We start from the raw sequence: 12,497 nt of genomic DNA, 5'->3' as shown, positions 1-12,497 counted from the left end.
CAGATGGGTTAGGGCAGTGTGCAGTGTGGTTGCGATTGCGTCGTCTGTGGACCTATTGGGTCGGTAAGCAAATTGGAGTGGGTCTAGGGTGGAGGTGATATGATCCTTGACTAGTCTCTCAAAGCACTTCATGATGACGGAAGTGAGTGCTACGGGGCGGTAGTCGTTTAGCTCAGTTACCTTAGCTTTCTTGGGAACAGGAACAATGGTGGCCCTCTTGAAGCATGTGGGAACAGCAGACTGGGATAAGGATTTATTGAATATTTCCGTAAACACACCAGCCAGCTGGTCTGCGCATGCTCTGAGGACGCGGCTGGGAATGCCGTCTGGGCCTGCAGCCTTGCGAGGGTTAACACGTTTAAATGTTTTACTCACCTCGGCTGCAGTGAAGGAGAGCCCGCAGGTTTTGGTAGCGGGCCGTGTCAGTGGCACTGTATTGTCCTCAAAGCGAGCAAAAAAGTTATTTAGCCTGTCTGGGAGCAAGACATCCTGGTCTGCGACGGGGCTGGTTTTCTTTTTGTAATCCGTGATTGACTGTAGACCCTGCCACATACCTCGTGTCTGAGCTGTTGAATTGCGACTCAATTTTGTCTCTATACTGGGACTTAGCTTGTTTGATTGCCTTGCGGAGAGAATAGCTACACTGTTTGTATTCGGTCATGTTTTCGGTCACCTTGCCCTGGTTAAAAGCAGTGGTTCGCGCTTTGTTTCACGCGAATGCTGCCGTCAATCCACGGTTTCTGGTTTGGGAATGTTTTAATCGTTGCTGTGGGTACGACATCGTCAATGCACTTTCTAATGAACTCGCTCACCGAATCAGCGTATTCGTCAATATTGTTGTTGGACGCAATGCGGAACATATTCCAATCCGCGTGATCGAAGCAGTCTTGAAGCGTGGAATCAGATTGGTCGGACCAGCGTTGAACAGACCTGAGCGAGGGAGCTTGTTGTTTTAGTTTCTGTTTGTAGGCTGGAAGCAACAAAATGGAGTCGTGGTCAGCTTTTCCGAAAGGAGGGCGGGGGAGGGCCTTATATGCGTCGCGGAAGTTAGTATAACAATGATCCAAGGTTACCAGCCCTGGTAGCACAATCGATATGCTGATAGAATTTAGGGAGTTTTGTTTTCAGATTAGCCTTGTTAAAATCCCCAGCTACGATGAATGCAGCCTCAGGGTGTGTGGTTTCCAGTTTATAAAGAGTCAGATAAAGTTCGTTCAGGGCCATCGGTGTCTGCTTGGGGGGGGAATATATACGGCTGTGATTATAATCGAAGAGAATTCCCTTGGTAGATAATGCGGTCGACATTTGATTGTGAGGAATTCTAGATCAGGTGAACAGAATGACTTGAGTTCCTGTATGTTGTTATGATCACACCACGTCTCGTTAATCATAAGGCATACACCCCCGCCCCTCTTCTTACCAGAAAGAGGTTTGTTTCTGTCGGCGCGATATCTACATAGCGCATTGATGTAAATCACACAGCTGCTCTCATTTAGCTATTTGCGCCTTACGGATTGTGGTTGTGGTGTATGGCTGTTCTCTAAATGTGTATTTGAACCCAATAATGGTTGAATTCAAGAAGTTTAATAAGCTGCTTATAAATCATTGTTTTTGAAACCAGTGGACAACCAGTGAAAAATGAGCTCTTGCAACAGCTGCACAGTGCAGATCCAAGCCTATGGAATAAAAGTGGGACTTTATTGCTCAATGTAATTCATGCTGATAAAATAAATAAATCCATAGGTCTAGTGGACGGACACAAGCTCAAACTCGCACACTTTTGATTGCCTCTAAGTCTATCTGTAGTTGCTACATCCATTTTTTGATTTATTGTAACGGCTTTAGTCTTCCTCCTCGTCTGAGGAGGAGAAGTTAGAAGGATCGGAGGACCAATGTGCAGCGTGGTAATTGTTCATCTTTGTTTAATAAAAGTGAACTCAAAATACAAAAAACAACAATGTGAAAAAAAAAAACAGTTCTGTCTGGTGCAGACACACGAAGACAACCACCCACCAAACCCAACACAACAGGCTACCTAAATATCGTTCCCAATCAGAGACAACACAAAACACCTGCCTCTGATTGAGAACCATATCAGGCCTAACACAGAAATAGGAAAACATAGAAATACAAACAGACTGCCCACCCCAACTCAAGCCCTGACCATACTAAATAAAATACAAAACAAAGGAAATAAAGGTCAGAACGTGACATTTTATATATCCATTGATTACTGAAGAAAATAATTTATACATGCCTCTTAAGGTTAGTTCAACTGTCACACTCCACGAGAATACAAAATATAAACTTGTTTACCCCCAGTGTTTGTAAACATTGTAAATGTAAACAAACACTGTATAGCCACATAACATGGTTAAAAAAAATTTGATATCATGGATGGTCAGTCCTCACATCCATAGCTCTGACTATTAATCTGAGAGTGGTTACATTTCTCCAGGCCCATCCCTCAGCTTTTTACAAAAACAGAGGTGGTAGGGTCCATTTTGCTATTGTTCCATCTGTGGATTTTCCCTTTAAAATAAACAACAGAGTAGGGCTGTCTAAGTCCTTAGTTTTGGGGTCATGCTCAAGTACAACAATTACGCTAATCTATACTTCCATATTTCCAAGACCTATTCTTGAAGATCAAGGGGTATAACATTTATTGGAATTCTGATAGACATTGGTTTTAAATGTAAAGATACTTGAATTGTCTTATATGCAGTAGAAAGCGAAGGTTTAGAACAGTGGTTCACAAACGTTTTATAGTCCCGTATCCCTTCAAACATTCAACCTCCAGCTGCGTACCTCCTCTAGCACTAGGGTCAGCGCACTCTGAAACGTTGTTTTTTGCCATAATTGTAAACCTGCCACACACACTATACGATCAATGTATTAAACATAAGAATGAGTGAGTTTGTCATTTCCTACAAGCCAGGTTGTGACAAAGAGCTCTTATAGGACCACGGCACAAAGAAATATAATTTTGCTCATTATTTAGCCATCTTACATAAAAAAACGTATTTGTTCATCAAATTGTGAATAACTCACTACAGGTTAATGAGAAGGGTGTGCTTGAAAGGATGCACATAACTCTGCAATGTTGGGTTGTATTGGAGAGAGTCTCAGTCTTAAATTACTTTCCACACAGTCTGTGCCTGTATTTAGTTTATGCTAGTGAGGGCTGAGAGCCAACTCTCACATAGGTACGTGGTTGCAAAGGGCATCAGTGTCTTAACAGAAATCTGGCAGTGGCTTCTGATTTAAATAAAATTTCACAGAACCGCTTGTTGCAAGCCTCTCGTTCAGATATCGGTAAATGGACTGGAGGCAGGGCATGAAAGGGATAACGAATCCAGTTGTTTGTGTCATCCGTTTCAGGAAAGTACCTGCATAATTGCGCACCCAACTCACTCAGGTGCTTCGCTATATCACATTTGACATTGTCCGTAAGCTTGAGTTCATTTGCACACCAAAAAAATATTATACAATGATGGAAAGACCTGTGTGTTTTTCTGAATTTCCACCTGACTGACGTGCCCCACGTAAACTGCCTGTTACTGCCTGTTAGGATATGCATATAATAGGAAACACGTTTAAGTTTCTAGAAATGTTAAAATAATGTCTGAGACAATAACACAATTGATATGGCAGGCGAAATTCCAAAGAAAAACAAACCAAAAGTAGTATTTTTTTGAGCTACAAAGGCTCTTATAGTGGAAAGCTATGGATTCAATGTAATTCCAGCTTCCAGATTGCAATTCCTATGGCTTCCACTAGATGTCAACAGTCTGTTCATTGTTTCAGGCATGTTTCTTCAAAAACTAGCAAGAATTTGAGTTTTTGTACAAAGACTCCCGGTTCAAAATCAGTCTGTTGACGTGCAGTAAAGAGGATGCGCTTTTCTATTGAACATACTTCTTTCCGTATGAAATATAGTTTATTTACATTTTAGGGTACCTGAGGATTAAATAGAAACGTAGTTTGACTTGTTTGAACAAAATTTAACGGTAGCTTTTTGGACTCCTTTGTCTGCACATTCAAGTAGTGGATTACTGAAATCGATGGCGCCAACTAAATAGACTTTTTGGGATATAAAGAAGGATTTTATCTAACAAAACGACCATTCATGTTGTAGCTGGGACCCATGGGATTGCAAACAGAGGAAGATTTGCATTGATAAGTGATTTATTTAAATCGCTATTTGTGATTTTATGAAGCCTGTGCTGGTTGAAAAATATGTTGATGTGGGGCGCCGTCCTCAAACAATCGCACGGTATGCTTTCGCTGTAAAGCCAATTGTAAATCGGACAACACAGTTAGATTAACAAGAATGTAAGCTTTGAAATGATAAGACACTACGTTCATGAATTTTTAATATTACGATTATTTATTTGAAATGACCGCCCTCCAATTTCACCGGATGTTGTCGACAGGTGTCCCGCCTATCCCTAAGTTAAATCATAGCCTCAATTTTGTCCCGCACGTTGAATATAGTTGCGGAGAGTTCCTGTAATCCTAGATTCAGATAATTCAGGTGAGAAAAAAAAACTCAGGTCAGTCGTGTGAGAAACTCATCATGCAAGTGGTCAGACAAGTGAAAATAATGGTCAGTAAAGAACTTTAAGCTCGTCTCGCAATAAAAAAAAAAACGTGTCAATACTTTGCCCCTTGATAACCAGAGCACTTCTGTATGTTGTAAACTTTACATGGTCGCTGCCCAGATCATTGTATAGTGCAGAAAATACACGAATTCAGTGGTCTTGCTTTAACAGAGTTAACCATTTTCACTGTAGTGTCCAAAACTTTTTCAGGCATTCCCTTGGCAGCAAGAGCCTCTCGTTGGATGCTGCAGTGTACCCAAGTGGCGTCGGGAGCAATTGTTTGCATGCACATTACCACTCCACTATGTCTCTGTCATGGCTTTTGCACCATCAGTACAGATTTATTTTTATTTTATTTTTTATTTCACCTTTATTCAACCAGGTAGGCTAGTTGAGAACAAGTTCTCATTTGCAACTGCGACCTGGCCAAGATAAAGCATAGCAATTCGACACATACAGAGTTACACATGGAATAAACAAAACAGTCAATAATACAGTAGAAAAAGAAAACAAAAAGTCTATATACAGTGAGTGCAAATGAGGTAAGATAAGGGTGTTAAGGCAATAAATAGGCCATGGTGGTGAAGTAATTACAATTAAACACTGGAATGGTAGATGTGCAGAAGATGAATGTGCAAGTAGAGATACTCGGGTGCAAAGGAGCAAGATAAATAAATACAGTATGGGGATGAGAGACATAGCCCATCTGTAAACAGCCTATGTGCAGTGATCTGTGAGCTGCTCTGACAGCTGGTGCTTAAAGCTTGTGAGGGAGATAAGTCTCCAGCTTCAGAGATTTTTGCAGTTCGTTCCAGTCATTGGCAGCAGAGAACTGGAAGGAAAGACAACCAAAGGAGGAATTGGCTTCGGGGGTGACCAGTGAAATATACCTGCTGGAGCGCATGCTACGAGTGGGTGCTGCTATGGTGACCAGTGAGCTGAGATAAGGCAGGGCTTTACCTAGCAGAGACTTGTAAATAACCTGTAGCCAGTGGGTTTGGCGACGAGAATGAAGCGAGGGCCAACCAACGAGAGCGTACAGGTCGCAGTGGTGGGTAGTGTATGGGGCTTTGGTGACAAAACGGATGGCACTGTGATAGACGACATCCAAGTTGCTGAGTAGAGTGTTGGAGGCTATTTTATAGATGACATCTCCAAAGTCGAGGATCGGTAGGATAGTCAGTTTTACGAGGGTATGTTTGGCAGTATGAGTGAAGGATGCTTTGTTGCGATATAGGAAGCCGATTCTAGATTCAATTTTGGATTGGAGATGCTTAATGTGAGTCTGGAAAGAGTGTTTACAGTCTAGCCAGACACCTAGGTATTTGTAGTTGGCCGCGTATTCTAAGTCAGAGCCGTCCAGAGTAGTGATGCTGGATGGACGGGCAGTGATTGGTTGAATAGCATGCATTTAGTTTTACTTGCATTTAAAAGCAGTTGGAGGCCATGGAAGGAGAGTTGTATGGCATTGAAGCTCGTCTGGATGTTAGTTAAGTGTCCAAAGAGGGGCCAGAAGTATACAGAATGGTGTCGTCTGCGTAGAGGTGGATCAGAGGATCACCAGCAGCAAGAATGACATCAATGATGTATACAGAAGAGTCGGCCCAAGAATTGAACCCTGTGGCACCCCCATAGAGACTGTCAGAGGTCCGGACAACTGGCCCTCCGATTTGACACACTGAACTCTATCAGAGAAGTAGTTGGTAAACCAGGCGAGGCAATCATTTGAGAATCCAAGGCTGTCGAGTCTGCCAATAAGAATGTGGTGATTGACAGAGTCGAAAGCCTTGGCCAGGTCGATGAATACGGCTGCACAGTAATGTCTCTTATCGATGGCGGTTAAGATATCGTTTAGGACCTTGAGCGTGGCTGAGGTGCACCCATGACCAGCTCTGAAACCAGATTGCATAGCGGAGAAGGTATGGTGGGATTCAAAATGGTCGGTAATCTGTTTGTTGACTTGGCTTTCGAAGACCTTAGAAAGACAGGGTAGGATAGATATACGTTTGTCGCAGTTTGGGTCTAGAGTGTCACCCCCTTTGAAGAGGTGGATGACCGCTGCAGCTTTCCAATCTTTGGGAATCTGACGAGACGAAAGAGGTTGAACAGGCTAGTAATAGGGGTTGCAACAATTTCAGCAGATAATTTTAGAAAGAGGGTCCAGATACCAACAGATCTTGACCATCAAAGTCCATTTGATATCACAAAGCTGCCCAGTACTTTAAAAATATAGTATCCTGTTGTCCTGGTTTCCTGTGGTTTGCAGAAGAGGATTGTCTTAATTGACCCCCCATAAACGTAACGGACATATACCAGGGGCTGTGCCACGTCTGTTGACTCATCCAGCTGTAACGCATAGAATTCACTGGCTTGTTTTGAAACAATTACTGCTTCGCATACATCTCCTGCCATGTCACTGATGCATTGTGAAACAGTTGTTTGATGGAGTCTGTATAGTGTTTTGGGCCTTTTCCCCCAGCATTGTCCCAGCCATATCCGCGGCAGCAGGAAGAATTAAGTCCACCACAATAGTATGGGGCTTGCCTGTCCTAGCCACTCGGTAGCTCACCATATAAGATTCTTCTAGCCCCTTCTTATTAATGGCATCTGTTGCTTTTATACATGTCTTACTACTCAAAAGTCATCTCAATTCTCACTCAAACTCCCATGGCTTATTTTTCAAGTTGGCATGTTTTGTTTCATAATGTCTGCGCAAGAGTGAAGGTTTCATCCGGTTGTGAGATAGTACTTTTCCACATAAACACTGTGGCTGAGGAAAGGCACTACTCCCAATGTAAGTGAACCCCAAATCAATGTAGTTATCATATTTGCGCCTCTTCGATGGTCCAACGTCCCTGTCTGTTGTTCCGTGCTTTCCCGGGCAAGGGGGCAGTAGCTCTTTGGCTGCATCAGATTCACAACTGTCAGTGTCCATGCTAGCTGGGCTAGCAACAAATGTAGAATTACTGATACTAGCATTGGATGTGCTCATGGAAGCAGAACAACTTGTGTCATCGACAGGTGCAGTACTGCGGGTAGTAGCAGTACTACCAGTAGAGCTGTTATGTAGCTCTATGGACGCGGGCCTTACTTTTTTAAAACCATTTATGGGGTATTGTGTCTAGATTGATGAGGGGAAAAATTATTTAATCCATTTTAGAATAAGGCTGTAACATAACAAAATGTTGAAAATGTCAAGGGGTCTAAACACTTTCCGAATGCACTGTATATGCTTTTCAGTTTGATATGGAGAGCATGAAGATGAGAAGGATGACCTGAGGTCAACTTTGATAGCTTGCTATTACTAGAATTGATTTTATTAAAAACAATATTTTTATTGCCTATGACATATGGGCAATAAAAAAATAAAAATCTGAGTTGACCTCACAATAAGCCAGATTCGAGTAACTTAAATTGTGGTCCTGAAACTTGAAGCAGCAGCCACGGCACAATCAATTGGCAGCTTATTGTGCTGATAGTAGGCGAATTCGAGTGGACATAATTAATTTCAAACCATCTTCATTTTCATTAGACTTTACTAACATCAAGAGGGATTTGTTGGAGCCTATTTCTTCCTATTTAAGAAATAAGCCTACCTGTTTGACAGACAAAATTCGGCTAAAGTTTGCTATATCCATAGATTTTTTTGTCAATTTTTCCACTTTAAATAGCCTACCTTCATGTCAGTGAAGGTCTGTTAAGTTAAAACCAAAGCTGTGTTCGAATACTCATACTAGCCGCAAAAACAGTACTATTTGTGATGTAATTTGAGTATTGTCACGGTTTTGTCTTGGTTATTATTTATAGGGGTGCCAGGTAGGTTATTATTTATAGGGGTGCCAGGTAGGTTGTGCCTACCAGAGAAAACATTCGCTTCTCCTTTTGGTTTGGGAGGGAATGAGTCCCATCTGGTCCGTCAAGTCTACACCAATACAAAGGACTTATGTAAAAGTCAGGATGGTAATACACTTTTCATAAAACATTGGAAAGAACTTCAAAAACTACTATTATTTTGCGTGGGTTGCATTACCAACATAAATGATCACACACACATAATAACAAATAATGAGCTCTGGTTCCCCCAGAAATGTCCTGTACCTCGGCCTAAAAAGAGTCCAGCCCGGTAAAGAGGTTCAGGGAACTCAAGTGACCTTAGTCATGTAATGTTTGTTCGTTCATACAAGTGTAGCGTAAACCCAGTATCAAATCATACAATCAACATAACAAATATTTTACCACACAACCATCAAGCGTATCAACTCTTAATAAGTCCTCAACTACATCTAACTATATAAAATCACGGTGTACATCACACCAAAACAAATGAAATACCGTATACAAAAAGGTTGTAGTCAGTCAGACAATCCAATCCGCCAACAGATCTCCAGCGGAGAAAGGCCACGAAGAACAACGGAGAAGTGTAGTCCACGGACGCAAAGAGTGGTTCCGATCCTGGGTAAACTTGCTATTAGGCTACAAAACACACTTTTAAAGGCTACAAAACAAACGTTATAGACGCTTCGGAACTGAGGGTTGAACACATCCTCATTCACGTCTCCATCACAACCCCACTTTTGCGCAGCTGATGCTGGCTATTTAATTGGGAATTAAAGGCGAAGCGCTATTTAATTGGGAATTAAAGGGGAAGCACCCTATTGGAAGGAGAAGCACTATTTAATTGGGAATTAAAGGGGAAGCGCCCTATTGGAAGGAGAAGCACTGAGACGGTTCAGAAAATTCAGGGCCGTCACAGTATGCTTTTTCATAGTATGGATATAGTTAGTATGCCAAAAGTTCCCGGAAGTCGTACTACTTTCACTAAAATACGAAGTATACAAGCAATGGACACTATTTCCCATAATGCAATTCTTCAGAAAATGGGTGTGGCTTCACAACGTTTTCAGATTTGAAGAAAATGGCAGAAAATATGCAGCTAAAGTCTAATGAGAGTGGATCCAAATTTGTTGCTTTAACTAATTATGACAAATCTTAAGAAAATGTTGAGTAATGTAATAAAGTAAGTTAAACGTTACATTACATGTTATGTTGGCTGACAATTTGTTAGCTACGCTATCCTTACGAACCACATAACATATGATTACAGCAGTAATGTACTGGGTATGTTAGTTACCTACTGTAACATTAGTTGGCTACTAATACATCGAACTTGCCAGTATATTTACTTTATGATATCTAACTAATTACCCAACGTTTATTGACTTGATTATTCACGTCATTCATAGTTTAGGTAAGTAGTATAGTCGTTCTGGTATGGGGGGTGATATGTGCCAGAATTAACTTCTTATGGCTGCAGGCGCAGTATTGAGTAGCTTGGATGAAAGGTGCACAGAGTTGCCCAGAGTAAACGGCCTGCTCCTCGGTCATAGTTGCTAATATATGCATATTATTATTAGTATTGGATAGAAAACACTCTGAAGTTTCTAAAACTGTTTGAATTATGTCTGTGAGTAAAACAGAACTCATATGGCAGGCAAAAACCTGAGAAGTTCCACTTCCTGTTTGGATTTTTTCTGAGGCTGGTAGATTTTCAACCAAGCTCCCATTGAAATTACAGCGAGATATGGATGAGTTTTCACTTCCTACGGCTTCCACTAGATGTCAACAGTCAATAGAACTTTGTCTGATGACTCTACTGTGAAGGGGGGCCGAAGGAGACAGGGATGATTCACCACTGCCATGAGGTGACCACGCTTTGACCACGCGCGTTCACGTGAGAGGCAGCTCCGTTCCATCGCTCAACTGTAGTCAATGTAATTCTCCGGTTGGAACGTTATTCAAGATGTATGTTAACAACATTCTAAAGATTGATTCAATAGATCGTTTGACATGTTTCTACTGACTGTTACGGAACTTTTGGAAATTTCGGCACGTTTTAGTGAATGCGCTTTGTGACTTTGGAATTGTTTACCAACCGCACTAACAAAAATAGCTAAATGGACATAAATAACGGACATTATCGAACAAATCAAGCATTTATTGTGGATCTGGGATTCCTGGGAGTGCATTGTGATGAAGATCATCAAAGGTAAGGGAATATTTATCATGTCATTTCTGGTTTCTGTTGACTCCAACATGGCGGCTAATTTGACTCTTGTTCTGAGCGCCTTCTCAGATTATTGCATGGTTTGCTTTTTCCGTAAAGTTTTTTTGAAATCTGACACAGCGGTTGCATTAAGGAGAGGTATATCTATACTACCATGTATATAACTTGTATTATCATCTACATTTACATATCATCTACATTTAAGATGAGTATTTATGTTGAAACGATGTGGCTATGCACTATCACTGGATGTTTTTGGAACTAGTGAATGTAACGCGCCAATGTAAACTCCAATTTTTTTATATAAATATGAACTTTATCAAACAAAACATGCATGTATTGTGTAACATGAAGTCCTATGAGTGTCATCTGATGAAGATCATCAAAGGTTAGTGATTCATTTTAGCAATATTTCTGCTTTTTGTGACTGCTATCTTTCGCTGGAAAAATGGCTGTGCTTATTGTGGTTTGGTGTGACCTAACATAATCGTTTGTAGTGCTTTCGCTGAAAAGCATATTTGAAGTCGGACACTTTGGTGGGATTAACAACAAGATTACCTTTAAAATGGTACAAGACACATGTATGTCTGAGGAATTTTAATTATGAGATTTCTGTTTTTTGAATTTGGCGCCCTGCACTTTCACTGGCTGTTGTCATATCCCGTTAACGGGATTGCAGCCATAAGAAGTTTAAGCCTAGGCAACCGTACCACCGCGTGGCTGTCGCCTACCATTGAACGTCTGTGTAACATGTACGCTGGGAGTCAGGAAGCAAGTACTGGGAGTCAATAATTTAATAAATAAACAAACATGGAAGAATACAAGAAAGAAAAAAAGCATACTGACATGAAACAGAGTCAATAACACCTAGGAATGAACCAAAGGGAGTGACATATATAGGGAAGGTAATCAGGCAGGTGATGGAGTCCAGGTGAGTCTGATAAGGTGCTGGTGCATGTAATGATGGATGGTGACAGGTGTGCGGAATAATGAGCAGCCTGGTGACCTCGAGCGCCAGAGAGGGAGTATACTTGACAGTCTGATACCGATGCCTTACTAACGTCTGTGTGACGACTGCGTGTTAATGAAAATCATAGTTTATATTAATTATATCTCAATCATGAATGTTAGACACTTAACGTTTTTCCCATGCAAGCCGACATTCCAAAGTAGCCACCTTGAGCTATAGTGTAGCCTACGGCTTGTGTATTTCTTGTTATTGCTAATTGCCTAGAAAATAATATGTCCAATCTATAGGTAATCTGTCCTTCCCTTAACACCTCATGGCATGGTATGTTATCTTATCTCGCTGTATACAGATGTAAATGTTGTTAGCCAATCACAGTGTGTTACCAGTTCCCAGAAGCTGACATCAGACAATCAATAAGAGTTGTGTCCATGGCTTTCAGTTGAATAGAGTTCATAGGCTTTCCCAGAGGGTCTGTGCTATTCGGGATCCTTGGGATGTCCCTACCTCAATCAAATATAAATGTAAAATGGTTAAGTTTAGTGTTAGGTAAGAGTTATAGTTTAGGGTTCAGGGTAGGGATGTCCCAAGGAATCCAGATAGCAGTGACCATTCATATGGAATTTTCGAGAGTGTCTGCACCAGATTGTTTACTTAGAGATGATGAAAAGAATTACCAAGATGTCCTTGATCCAACTGAGGAGTAAGTAGTCTTTATTTAAGTTGTGATGTCGCTAGGAAATATTTAGGCCTACTGTGTTGATAAGGCAGATTTGGTTAACTGCAAAATAATTACTTTTTGTTGATAAGTTGATAACGTATTGCCAAAAGCACATAGGCAATATTATTTACTGTGCCGATA

The sequence above is a fragment of the Salvelinus namaycush genome, chromosome 13 (genome assembly GCF_016432855.1).
Source record: "Salvelinus namaycush isolate Seneca chromosome 13, SaNama_1.0, whole genome shotgun sequence".
Lineage (NCBI taxonomy): Eukaryota > Metazoa > Chordata > Actinopteri > Salmoniformes > Salmonidae > Salvelinus > Salvelinus namaycush.
Note: the sequence above shows the minus strand (reverse complement) of the source record.